At 53.9% G+C, this 13,854-nt stretch overlaps 1 protein-coding gene across 2 annotated transcripts in view; it reads left to right on the forward strand.

Moving 5' to 3' along the window:
• Positions 1–1,332: 1,332 nt before the first annotated feature.
• The window catches only part of KCNN1 (potassium calcium-activated channel subfamily N member 1), a 47,078-nt gene continuing 34,556 nt past the window's right edge, over positions 1,333–13,854 (forward strand). For both annotated transcript variants that reach the window (XM_067559891.1, XM_067559900.1), the window contains exon 1: positions 1,333–1,418. The gene's annotated coding sequence lies outside the window, so the exon portion shown is untranslated. The remainder of the gene's footprint in view (positions 1,419–13,854) is intronic.

The raw sequence follows: 13,854 nt of genomic DNA on the forward strand, positions 1-13,854 counted from the left end.
ATTCGGTTTGGTTTGGCATGATTTGTTCTTGACACATCCATGCTGGCTGTTCCTTATAACACCAGTCTCTTCTAGGTGCTTACACACTTATTGCTTAAGAATTGGTTCCAGTATCTTTCCAGGTATCAAAGTTAGGCTGACTAGTTTATAGTTCTCGGGGTCTTCGTTGTTCCCCGTTCTAAAGACAGGTACTATGTTTCTCCTTCCCCAGTCCCCTCCGATCTCATTTGTCTTCCAGGGGTTCTCAAAGATAATTGCTAATGGTTCTGAGATTGCTTCAGCTAGTTCCTTAAGTACCCGAGGATGAATTTCAACTGGCCTTGCTGATTTGAATACATCTCACTTGTCGATATTCTTTAACTATTTCCATTTATGCCTCTTCCTCCTTTTTGTTAATTTTACTTGTGTGAAATATCTGATCACCATGAACATTTTCAGTGAAAACTGAAGCAAAATAGGTGTTAAACATCTCAGCCTCCTGGATGTCATCCTTTAATAGCTCCCCTTCCCCATTAAATGGAGGATTTCCTTCACTTACTCTCTTTTAAATGGGGATTGGATCTTTCTAAAACACATGATTTAGTTCAGCCACAAGTTCTTGGACATGATGCAGGAATGACTGGTTGAAATTCTATGCCCTGTGTTACGCAGGAGGTCAGATTAGCTGATCATAATGGTCCATCTGGCCTTTAAATTTGAGTCATTAATTATTGCAAGAGAAAAACAGAGCCTTTTAAATGCCAGACTTGGCAGGTAAAAAGTTTTTCAGTTCCTCCTTCAAGGTGCTAACAGTTATTCCAGAGAACACCTGAGCTGCAGAGTCCCACAGATCACTGGCCTTAGAGGACATGTCTAAGCTTGTGGTACTGCAAACAGGGTCTCTGCACACAGGTTTTGTACCAGTAGGACCATAGTAGGTTGGAGGTGGTTTTTACCCATGATTTATACCAGTATGGTCCCTAGTGTGGATGCAGTTATACGGGTATGAGGGTGCCTTATATCAGTAAAGCTTATGCCCCTTCCCACCTGGGAACCGCTGTACTAGTAGAAGCACCTCTGGATCCCTGTAACTGCATCCACACTAGGGGAGGTTGCTCTGCTTTAACGATACAGGGAGAGTTAAAGCGGTTCAACTTCCTAGTGTAGACAAGACCCCAAGGTTGCACCAATTTATCTACACCGGCAGCAAATCGTATCGTTGGTCCAACTTTGTGGGCAGCCCTGGGCCAGCTGTTTGCACTAGTCCCTTGTAGCTCTTCCAGGCTGACGACCTCTCTGCTCTCCCCCCGGTATGTAGGTGACCCGATGGCACCTGGTCCCGGGAGACAGGCAGAGGCGCCGCTCCCCCTCCCCAGGCGGAGATGCTGGGGCTGTTCTAAACGCAAGGGCTGCGTCCAGCGGGCGGCTTCGCTGAGCAGGTGAGGGTGACGTGGCCAGGGGCGCCGGGATTGCGGGGGGGGGAGAGGGTTGAGATGTTTTGGTTTCAGTGGGGGGGTCCCTTTTCCTGACAGCGGGGTGAGATTCCCCGCGTGCTTCGCCGGCCCAGGGGCCCCAGTGGGAAGGGGCGGGTTGCCGGTAAGGGCCCCCCCCTGCTCTCTGGGACGGGGGGAGGGGCGGCTGGTTCCCATCCCACCTGTCTGGCCCTGGCAGCTGCAGGGAGTGTGGGGGGGGGCCCGAGCAGCTCAGACACCCCCCCCCGGCCAGGTGGGGAGGAAATGTGGGCGTGGCTCTGAGCCTCAGAGCGGTGGGGGGGCGCGTCATGCGGGTGGGGGGGCGGAACCCACCCGTCCGCCGGCCCCCCCGTTTCCCCCCCAGCAGGCGGCGGGGAGCCGGGCCGGCCGGGCCATGCGGCGGCGCTCGTCGGGAGCTGTCCTTCAGCACCGCCCGCGGCGCGGCGGCCCGGCCCAGCCCCGGCTCCAGCCCCGCAACCCGGCGTCCCCCCGCCCGCCCGGCCCCGGTCCCCGCCCGCTGCACGGGCGCCCGGTCCCCAGCCGCCGCCGCCGCCTCTCCCCCGCCCGGCCGCGGCCCCCGCCGGAGCGGCGACTTATCCAGCCGCGGCCCCCCGCGCTGCACCCCGCGCCGGGATCGGGGCCACGCGGGAGAGCAGCAGGTACCTGGTGTGTGTGTGTGTGTTTTGTGTGTGTCTGTGTGTGTGTGTGTGTGTGTGTGTGTGTGTGTGTGTTTTCTATAGGGACTGTGCACTCCCCCCCCCCCCCCGCTCCTCGTAAGCTCCTCCTCGCCCAGTGTCATTTTGCTGTGCAGTTGGGTCCCCCCGGGGGGGGGGGTGTGTGTGTGTGTGTGTGTGTGTGTGTTGTGAAGCTCACACAATGCACCACTGGGGCGGGGTGGGTGGGGGGAGGGGCGGGGGAGGGGTTTGCGATCTGCTCGCTGCCTTGCTCCCGGAGTCCCGCTAATTGCGGGCGGCCGCGGGGAGATTAGCGAAGTGAGCAGAGAGAAAACCCGCCAAAGGGGGGGGGGCAGAGCGGGGGGGGGGGGGCGGGTTTTAATTCGGCTCGGCGGCCGGCGGAGCTTTGTCTGGAGAGCCTGGATCTGCTGCTTCTCCTCGAGGAAAATGTAGGTACCGGGGGCTGCCTTAAATACCCGGTTCCTTGTTGTGTGGTTCGGCGGGGGGGGGGGGGTAAATCCCCATACCGTCCTAGGAACCTGGGTGCATTGCTCTCCAAGCCTGCCAGCTCACTGGGCTGCCGGGGTCTCCCTGCCTCGCCTGCAGAGCCGGGCGTTAAAACCTGTTCACGACGTGCTCAAACTTTGCCTTCTTCCATCGGCTTGGGCAAGTGGCACCTTGAGGAGTGGTTTTAGTGTGTGTGTGGGGGGGGGGGGTCTGCCCTGGGGCTGAGCGCTGCTGCTCTCTGAGCTGAACGGTGTGACCCTGGGGGGGAGGGGGGAGAAAAATTCTTGAAAGTGAGTACAAATTCACTGCTGGGCTTTGTCCTTCTGGCTCGGTCTGTGACTGGACCGGCCTCGGGGCTCTGCCAGGCTGGGGCCAAAGAATGAGTCAGGGATAATTTTGTTTTTAGGAGAGTGTGGGACCCTGTCCGCTTGCTGTCCAAGTGTTACTATTTCCTTTTCCAGCCCTTCTCAACCCGGGGGTCATGACCCCACAAGTGTCAGGGGGCCACCCCCACCCTGCTCTTCCTGCATTGCTAAATGGGGAGACGGGGTGGACCCCAGGTAGCTGGGAGGGGGGTGATCTCTGCATGGGAAAAGGGGGCCTGGGTTTGGAAATGATTGAGAATCCCTGTCCTTGTCTCTCCCATTTCCCTTCCCTCAACCTTGAGTTTCACCTGATTCTGGGGTTTGGCTGGTCGTTTGTTTTCCTTTCAATTTTATTTAAAGTCCTGTTTGATTCCATCGCCAAATGAATCCCAAACACGCCCACTCTGGGGTAGGGGAAAACGGCAGTACACGGGATAGCCTGAAATGTATAGGTTCTGCTGACTGATAGCATCAGGGGAATGTTGATGCTCATCTTTCTGGTGTTTAGTAAACCTTGACTGAGTGGAGTGCTTTGAATGGGGGGAGGGGGGGAGGCGTGCGTCAGTCGAAACTTTCTAATATCCCTCACATTGCTTGTTGGGCAGAGACCTCTGAAATAAAATGGACTTGGTAACTGTGACAGATAGCGGTGAGAATAGCTTGTGTGTGTGTGTGTGTGTATCTGTGTGTGCATATGTTCATATACCTACCCAACATAAAGGCTGGAGTTTTCAATAAGAACCTAAGTGAATTAGGCACACACATTCCATGGCATTCCAATGGACTTGGAGCACCTAACTCCTCTATAGCTCCTTCGAAAATCTCACTCAATATATTTGGGCCTGATTCAAAGCCCATTGGTTTCAGTGAATTTAAATCAGGCCTTTAAACCCAACACAGGTGTTAATATCTCTTTGTATCTCAGCCGGACCGTCAGCATTTTCTCTTGTTTTTTAATTTACCTATTATTTGATTGAAAGGTTTTCTCCAGAGAATAAAAGATTGCAAAAACAAAATGCACATAACCTTTCCTGCATTAGCTTTATGCTTTTGCCTCTTACAACTTCTCAAAAGGGATCCAAGACTGTAATATTAAGAGCAATGAGTTGGGAATAATATCTTGTATTAGAAGGAGTTTGGAGCTCTTCCAGAATAACAGCTGTTTTGGAAGTCTGGCTGGGTAGCGTTAGCCTTGGGTTAGCATGTTTAGTGTCTGCAAATAGCTGCATATTCATGTAGGTATTGACTTGGCGAGCTTAATAGTTGTGTGTTTCTGCAGTGAAGTCCGGCCATCCAACCCTAAAATATTGCGGTGGCTTGACAGCCTTTCCAAAACCTGGCTTGTAGAAAGAGGTGTGCAAAAGCCGTGGAATGGCTATTGCAAAGTCAATGGATATGGAGATGAAAGGCAGGGGCCTGCCTCTCTTTCTTGCTGTCTCTGCACCCACTGAATTTTCAGAATTAGCAGCAACGTGCATTTAAAATTGTCTGTTAGCAGCAGCTGTAGAGCTCAGAGACTGGAGAGGGGGGACTTAGGATAAAGGGAAAGGAAAATAGAAATGTCACATTCGTGTCCTCACGGACTCCATCACGGGCTGGGAGATGAAGCAAAGAAGGACTGGGGAAGTGGTCTCTGAAATCGGCTCTGAAATAGGTTCGGGAAGGGAGAGAATCAAATGTGAGCCTGCTTGATTAAATGTAGTCTGTTATCGGTATTGGTCACTTACACCCAATGTGGGAAATGATCTTTTTAAAGCAAGGAAGAGCCTGCGCTGCGTTGCAGGAGCTTTGAATGACACCCTTTACTTTTAATACCTTTCCACTGCCCCCTTGCCAAAAAGTTACGATGTTTTTCTACGAGTGGGCCAGATCGGCTGGGATAAACCAGCCTTCATTCTGTTGAAATCAGTGGGGCCAGATCCCCGATTTGGTGTAAATTGTCATCGCTCCATTGAAGCCAAGGGGCTGGATCCCCAGTGGTTATAAATCAGCCACTTTCTCCTGCTGTCAGTGACACTCTGCTGATTTAAACCAGTGGAGGATCTGCCCCGGCCTGTTCCAGTGGTGCTGAATCAGTGAAGAGATTGTTGATTTTGTTCAGCGAAGGGGCCGGTCGTGCCCTGACAATATTTGATAACTGCCTCTTACGTGCAGATCGTAGATGATTTAAAAAAAACAAACTTAATAAGCAGCCTTTGTATGGCTGCAAATCCAGGCTTCGTGACTCGTCCCCAGCAGCATTTGTTTGCTGAGAAAGGCCTACTCTGTTCCAGGTAAGGAACTAGTCCGTCACCCAGCGTGCGAATGGGGGGGGGTTAAACAAGGCAAATGGAGGCAGGCAGCATTGAAGAGGAAAGCGGGGATCCCAGGGAAGGGAGCCGTCCATCTAGTAACAGCCTTGGGGTCTCCCCCTGGGGGGGGGCCCAGTTCAGAGGTGGGGGCGCATGGCCAGCTGGAGGTTTATGTCAGTCATGTATTTCCCAGGATCGAATGCAGCCGTGCCAAAGTCATGCCCGAAATGCATCTCAGTGTGCCGATGGAGCTCCAAGTGGCAGGGTCTATACAAAGCCTCTTTTGCCCCCAAAATAAACCTCACTGGCCCACTCTCCCCTCACTGCTGCCAAACACAGCCCCAGGGAACCTGAGAGGGGTGGGTGGGGGGTGGGTGTGTCTCTCGCTCATGTACACCCTCCCCCAGTGAGGCGTGTCTGTAACTACAGCGTAGGAGCGCAGATCTCTGGGCCCAATCCTGCAAGCTCTTCCTTGCTCAGTTGCGTGGCTCTGGCCAGGTCCTTGTGTGAGGAATGGCTCCTGGCCGGAGGAAAAGGGTTTTCTGGATCAGGACTGCTCCCCGTGTCCTCTGATCTCCATGGAGGCAGGTAGGGGATTTTCTAGAATGACAGCCTGCTGCTTTGCCGGCCTGTGACTTTTACCAAGGACGGCAAAGCGCTTCCCAAAGATGATGTGACAAATCCCCCCCCCCCCCCCCACACACACACACACACACACACCAGACTCAATAAACAATAACAAGCCCAGCCCCTTAGCATCAGGTGGGAAAACAGGGGACCTAGGGCTGGGGTCGCTTGGCTGAAGGTCACGCAGCGAGAAGAGCTGCGAAGAGCACTGAGATTCCAAATGGCCTCGGTTCCTCCCACTGACCCACGTTCCCCTGAGAGCTGGGACTCGAACCCAGGGGCCCTGCTCTCACCCCCAGCCCACCCTCCCCTCAAGCTGTGTTTTGGGTGATACAGAATTTAAAAGCACAGCTGTAACGCTGCCCACGGCCAATGGAAGGAAAGGCCTGGGGTCTTTCACTTCAAAGGTCAGGGCTGCTCTGCTGACACCAGTTCTTGTGTGACCTCGGCCACGCCGCTTTTGTTGCCTTGTGCCTCAGTTACCCCATCTGTACGATGCAAGATAGTCCCTGCCTAGCTCGTGGGGGTGTCCGAAAGGCATTCCCAGCTCCTCGGTGGGAAGCTGTGTGGCTAAAACCGGCAGGCAGCACTGAGCACTACCGTCTCTGTCCATTGCACGTCCTCGGTCCCCCTTTAAATGGAGGGGCCCAAAGGATCCTTAACAACGTGCTGTGCAATGGGCCTGATCCTCCCTTGGTTTGTACGGAGCCTGAGGGCACCAGGTACCACGGCCCGGCACGTGGGCCTGCGTCAGCAACTCGCGGGAGCTCAGCCCGTCTGTTTGGGGACGTGGGGCTGCAGCGCCAACCTCTCTTTGCTCTAAGCGCTTTGTAATTAGCAGAGTGGCCTGAGTGAAGGGCGTTTTTGCAACCTGCGTCTGGAGGCAGAGAACATGAATGTGCTGTGCCAAGCTGGGGACACGCAGTGGCGGTGCCTTCGCCCGGGCGGGGCTCTGCCTGTTCACCTGATTGCAGAGGCCCCAAGAACTGGGTCTAGGGGGCAGGCAGAGCTTGCAGAGTTTATTCTGTATCGTGTTTCATGTGCATTTCAGCTGTGGCACACAATGCTGTGCAGAGGGTTTGAGCCCAGGGCTGGGATTCAGGAAACCTGGATTCTAGTCCCAGCTCTGCCACTTGGCCTGTGGGGTGACCTTGGGCAAGTCACTTTCCTTCTCCATTTCTCGTTTTCCCCTCCCGCCTTTGTGCGTCTTGCCTGTTGCAAAAATCTTCAGGGCAGAGACTGTCTCTCACTGTGTGTCCTGGTGGCAGTTGGGCCTTCTCGGTGCCGCTGTAATACAGAGAGAGAACAGCCCTTGTGGCGGGAATGCCAGCCTCTTGCTGTGTGCTGGGGAGAGCGCTCGACTGGGAGTCAGGACTCCTGGGTTCTCTTCCTGGCTCTGTGGCCGAGAGACTAATAAGGCGCAGGCGTGTCAGTCAGGACTCCTGGGGTTTAGTCCCAGCTCAACACTTGGGCAAGTCACGTCCCTGCTCCGTGCCTCAGTTTCCCCCGTTGTAAAGTGCCGATAACGAGCTCCTATGGGGACCGGCACAATTTGACTGCTGAGCACAATGACTGGCTACTATGAATAACGCAGGAGCTGCTGCCTTATTGCAAATGCCTCCTGGATTCAGGCAGGGCTGTGCACCTGAGGCCCAGAGCCAAGTGGATGACCAGCTATTCTACCACATCCCTCAACCAGCATTTAATAAAACCCAGTCCTGAGGCGGGGACTGGATGCCGGTGCCAGGCAACGTGTGGCCTGCGGTAACGCAGCATGGCTCTTTGTCCCCCTCTAGTGACTGGACCCTATCGAGCAGTTTGAGTTTATTGGTATTAAAGTGACTGCACCCGCTCCTTCAGTGCCGGCTGTGCGGCGTTTAGAGGTGTTTTGAGACCCCAGGTGCAATCCACACAGGCCGGGGGCGGTGGGAGCTGTTACACGTGCACGATGCTGCATAACAGCAGTTTGCCGTTTGCCTTGTGATTTTATATTGACAAGGCAAGAGAATGGAGACGGGACCGTACCCTTGCGTGTCCCAAAAGTGGGGGCTGTGGTTTGCCATGTTGTTCTGCAGGGGACGCTGCCAGACCCCCATGGTAGGTTTCTCCCCTCAGTTTGCCATCAATCCCCTCCCTACAGACGCATCCCCTGAAAGATCAGAGAGCCGTTCCCCCCCCCACCCCCACCCCCGCCAGCCCCGTCCCCATCCATGGGCCGTGGCCCCACCAGCTCATGGCCCCTCGCACAGGGCAGGTAACGTCACCCCCTGCTGAGCGGCATCTCAGCGCTCCCCTTCCCACCCCTCCTGCGGCCGAGCCGGGGCTGAGCTGAGAGGCAAGGCCTGACCTCTGCCGTCACTTACCCGGCGTCGATGTCGAGTGACTCCTGTGAGTTCAGCGGGGTAACCAGGAGCCGAATCCAACTCTGAAGCGAGGGGAGCAGAGAGGAGGAAGAAGAGAGGCTGAGGGGGATGTCCCTCCTCACAGGGGTTCCCAGTGTGTGTGTGGGGGGGTCACAAAATCCACCCTCCCCAAATTGGATCCCTGCTTGATGGACGGATGGTCCCGGGGCATGCGAGGTCATGCTGGTGGGTGGATAGAGGCCAAGCCATAGAAGAACAGGACTGTCCGGCTTTTCCCCGGCTTTTCCCCTGGCCACGTGCGTGGGCCGTTAGCTCTAGAAACCCACGGCCCCTTTGCAGCCAGCTACGGGCAGCTCGAAGTAGGGAGCCGCCCGAACCGTTTGGAAAGGCCAGTGACCATCCTGCGTGGGGTGGCTGGGAGCCCACAGCCCTGGAGAGAGGCCAGAACCGGGGCAAACGTCCATCGCTCTGAAATGGTTTCCTAAGAGGCGGCGTGCGAAAGGTGCCAGATAGAAGCAGCCAGCCAATTCATCTCCGCCTCATTTAGGAAATGTTAAGGACGTTAATAGTCCAGCGGCACAGAGCACACCCAGCGAGAAGACAAATGGCAGGCCCGGCGCGTGTAGAGAAACCAAAGGCAAAAATAATTGCCAGTGGAGGAAAACGTTGCGTTTGAGACTGTCCTCTGCTGATAACCCTGTCGGTCCCCTTTATTCCTTTAGCACAAGTGCAGGAATCAGGGCTCCTGCGTTCTGTTCCTGCCACTGGGAGGAGAGCAGGGTCTAGTGGGTAGAACGGGGGCTTGGGAATTAGGACTCCTGGATTCGAATCATGGCCCTGGGAGGGGAGTGGAGGCTAATGTGTTAGAGCAGAGGGGACAGGGCCCCTAGGTCTACTGCCAACCACGATTCGCAGCGTGACCTTGACAGACAAGGTGGGTGAGGGAATATCTTTTATTGGACCAACTTCTGTTGGTGAACGAGGCTGATATTATGTAATTTTCTCCCCTATTGGATCTTACACAGAGTTCTTCTTCAGCTCAGAAGAAGGAGGGAGGGAATTTAATGATCTCTGCCTCTTACACCAACAGAAGTTGGTCCAGTAAAAGATATTCCCTCGTCTACCGTGGATCTCTAATATCCTGGGACCAATACGGCCATAACTCTGTACACAACAATGTGGGACTTTGAGAAAGTCACTTCTGGCTAAGGTTTTATACCCCAGCTATGGCTGAAGTCAGTAGCTTTGGCTACACTTTAAAAATTTTATTGGGATGACTGTGTTGGTTAGGAAAGGTTGATTTTATTTTTTTTTAAACAGAAATAATTATACAGGTAAGAGCTCTTGTGTGGACGTAGTTAGGCTAGCGTAAAGGTGCCTTATACTGATCTAGTTTATTCCCAGTCCTGCCTGGGAATAGCTATACTGCCATAAGTGCGTCCACACTAGGGTCTCTGGAGCACTTTAACTAGACAGCACGCAGTACTATTTTCTAGCATAGACAAGGCCTGTGTGTCTCTGGGTGTCAGTTTTGTCATCTGCAAAGTGGGGGAAAGCGAGCTGGCTGAAAAGTTTTGACCAAAGCTTTTTCTTTCCAGTAAAAGATGCAGATTCGGATCAACTGAAACATTTTGCATCAATTTCACTGAACCGTTTTGGGTTTAAAAAAAAAAAAGTCAAAACATTTCGTTTTAATCTTTTCTTAACAAAAAAAATTTTTTTTGATTCAAAATTACCTTTAAAAACAAAATTTAAAAGGAAAAAGAAGGTCAAAATGGAATGACATTTTTTCCACTTTTTTGATTTGCCAAAAATTCCAAAACATTTTAGTTTTGAGTTGACCCGAAATGATTTTTTTTCCCCAGAACTGCCTAGTGAGCCAAAAATTCCATTATTTGCCCAGCTCTAGGCAATAAAAATGCTGACTGATGGTCACAGAGCCTTAAATTGCACTTGTCATGAAAGGTGAATAACACTGAGCTCCTTTAAACCAGACCTTCCTTTCTTCTTTTGTGCCGGGCAGGAAGGATCAGCAGGAGCGATGAGTTATTTATTATTATTCCTGACATTTTCTGTTGAAACGAAACAATTCCAGAGGTTGGTCTCAGCTCTTCGTCGGAACATCACAAAACAGTCTCGAAACTTGACATTTTCCCTGCAGACAATTTCAGTTTTGACAAAACCAAATTTTTCCTTTCGGAAAAAATTTTCACACAGCTAATTCCTGTGAGCTCTGATTCCAAGTGGAGGACTTGATTCCACAGACCCTTTGTGGGATGGGCAATGCTGGGGTCGGGGAGCGGCACCCGCCACCCAGGAATGGCCACTTACCCCAAATTTGCCTGCTGAAGCAATGGCCCATCCAACCTCTCTCTGCTCCACATAGCTTATCAGATTTTCTCCTCTCCTCTACTTTAGCCTGGGGCCTGTGTCTGATCCTTCCTCTGGTCTCTGCTGCCGAAAAATCCCTGTGGTTGCTAATGCCACCTCCCCAACCCTGTCACATCACAGCACAGAGTGCACTTAGCTATGGCAGGAGAAATGGGGGTTACAAACTCAGAAATAATGTGCCACTGCTAGTGAAACTCCTGTTCTGGCAGGACCTGATCCTGCTCCTCTGAGTCACAGAGAGATGGAGCGATTCGGCTGGGAATGGATCCAGTGATTTATGGAACTGGCATTCTGCTAGGAGAGGGGCCCATGTAGAATGATGTTGCAGCAGGCGAACCACCAAAGCTGCCATGGAGTGGTTAACCTGCCTGCGGGGTCCCAGTCTCAGAAGATTTTGCGAACATCGATGAATGCAAACATCCAGTCACCCTGTGCTGCTCGCATTTGAATCTCCACTTTACATGGGCAAACTGAGGCAAGGAGGTGTGGGGGAGGTGACTTGCCCAAAGTCACACGAGGAGTCAGTGGCAGAGCTGCGAATGGAACCTAGGAGTCCTGAGTCCCAGCTGCCTTTTCTAACCACTAGACCACACTCCCTGAAAGCCAGGAACAGACCCCAAGAGTTCTCATTCCCTTATGCTCTAAGCCTTATCCTTACAGGGGGGAAACGGTGCTGTTTGTTTTAATATCCATGGACTTGAGGGAATCTTCTCAGGGATGTTGCCTGAGTTTGTGTGGTCCCAGCGTTGCCTGCGGCTTATAACATGTCACATCCTGCATCTTTTTTTTGTTTGTTTTTTTCTTTCAGTTTCCAAACCCTATCTTTAAAACCGGCGTGTCGGAAAGTTTGACTTTTTATATTTAGCCAGAATTCCACCCTCCGCTCACGTCCCAGCCTCTGTCTCTGCTTTTGTTGCCCAGAGGCGGCTGACAATACCGTTTCAGCCCAAGTATTTGTCTACTAAATCATGTACACAATCAAGGCAATGACCCTGGAGGAGAGCTATCTATTTTTAATGCCCTGCTCTTGGTGTGTTTCATGCGGGGAAATAATGAAGAATGCAGCCAAACAGTTCAGAAAGACCAACCCCCACCCCAAATAACTCTAGCCACACACGGAGCTGGAGTGACACCATATCAAATCTGGGTTTTAGAACACAGACCCTAGCACTTGTACTTCCACAGAGCCAGGTCCTCAGCTGGTGCGAATGGGCCGAACAGCCCTGGAATAGATCCTTTTAGAAATCGGTTTCCAATGAGTAATAATTCTGTTTGACTATGTCATTGCTGTGTTGATATTTGTTCATTTCTATAGCTACTCAGGCCCCGTGCTTTGGGCTAAGCGCTGTCTTTTCTTTGTACAGCACCTAACGCAATTGGATCCCGGGGCTGTGACAAATAAATACAAGTCATAGTAACAAAAATAGGTAGTGAGCGAAATGTGAGCGACACCTTTCACAAGAGGGAGGGAGCACTTGGCGCGGGGCCGTGCCGGGGCCTGTTTGCAGGGGGTACTGCTTGTAGTCAGGGGTTGGCACGGAGCTGGGATTGCCGGCCTTGCCTTTGACGGTAGCTCTGCTGACTCCACTGATTTGCACCAGCCGGCGGGGGCTGGATGACTCAGGGGTCGGCGGTGTGCTGCGGCGCTTTTTGCTGCATCCTCGCTGGTTCAGATCCAGGCTGGGTGGGGAGGGGGCACGAGGCATTTCCAGCTAAAAGCTGTTTGGGCAGCCCCTGGGGTGTTGGATGGGACTCAGGCCAGGAGTCAGGGAGTGGGGTTGACGTTAACGCCTGCTAACGGCTTTCCCGAAAGAGGTCAGGCTGGACACAGGTGGGTCCCCTGCTGGCTGTCTGCCGTTGGAGGTTCCTCTGTCTCAGGCACGAGGGAAGGTTGTGCCGGGGGAGGATTTGTAGGGGGAGCCTGTGATCCACGCCACCCGGTCCAGTGGCTGAACCGAAGCAGGGCTGCCCGTCTGGCCCCTATCACAGCCCCTGTGGGTGAGTGGGGATGTCACCTCTTCATCCACGGAGGGGGACCCCAGCGGACGGCGTGAGAGCTGCTGGGGGGCTAAGAGCATCGTCCAGGCAGGGTGGACCCAAGTGAAAGAAAGGTGGAGGCTGCTCTTAACTCGGGCCCTGGGAAGGGGACGTGGGCGGGGGGACGGTGGGCGACGCTGAGACGAGCGAGGAGGATGTGCTGGAGCAGGTGCCTCAGGGTTAGGGCTGCAGGCAAAGCCGGCTAACTGCCTCTGAGCAGGAGAGTGGGGACCTGCATTTGGATCAGCACCACCCTCTGGCCCGCCGGTGTCTTCCATCTGGGGACTTGGGTTCAGTGGTAATTGCGAGGTGAGAGCGCCCTGCCGTCACCCCCCATCCCTGTTCCGCTGCACCCCCTCGCCCACGCTGGGGCCGCGGGACCAGAGGTGAGAGCACCACTACCGAGCCCCCACATGGCCTCCTAGCGCCGCACTGGGCCCGCAGCGGGGTCAATGCTGAGTCCCCAGCATGCAGCCGGCGTCGCCCCTGGGTGTCTCCCCTCTGAGCAGCACCCAGGCCTGACCCTGCTTAGCGTGTGAAGAGCGCAGCGGGAGATGGGATGGCGCCAAAAGTCGCCTCCCCCCTGAGCCAGCGTGTTCTGCTGATTCATGTGTTGGAGAGCAGAGGGCAAGGCAGGGATGCAGAAAGCAGAGAGGTTTCCTGATGCGGACTCCTCGTGGGCACCCAGCCACAGGCGCCATCCAACCCCCCGTCCCACTGGCTCTCACAAACGGCTCTTCCTTCTCTGCCCGTCTCTCTGCAGAGGGCAGGGGCTTTCTCTCTCTGCTTCCACGCTCTCCTCCGGGCCTGCGAATACTGATAAGAGCGTTACTGGGCCCGTCCCTGACGACGATTCGCTCTCTGCTCTGTCTCGTGGGGTGTGGATTTTCCAGTGTTTTGCTTTCAGGCTGGCTCCCATCGCAGGCACCCTGGCAGCACCCAGGGGCAGTGTGGAGCCGCTGATGAGCTGCGTGGGAGACAATGTGAACTGGGTTGAACACCAAATGGGTTTCCTCCTGACCAGCCCAAGCGAGGGGTCTTTGCATTGGTCGGAGACTAAAGTGGCCCTAAGCGGAGAAGGCAGAGAGGAGATCTGGGCTTGCGAAGGTTCAGCAGGGGGGTGTAGGGGTGTGCACACGCGTGTGTGG

This window comes from Emydura macquarii, unplaced genomic scaffold (genome assembly GCF_026122565.2).
Source record: "Emydura macquarii macquarii isolate MOO-44397 ecotype Brisbane River unplaced genomic scaffold, CSIRO-AGI_Emac_v2 contig_306, whole genome shotgun sequence".
In the NCBI taxonomy this organism is placed as follows: domain Eukaryota; kingdom Metazoa; phylum Chordata; order Testudines; family Chelidae; genus Emydura; species Emydura macquarii.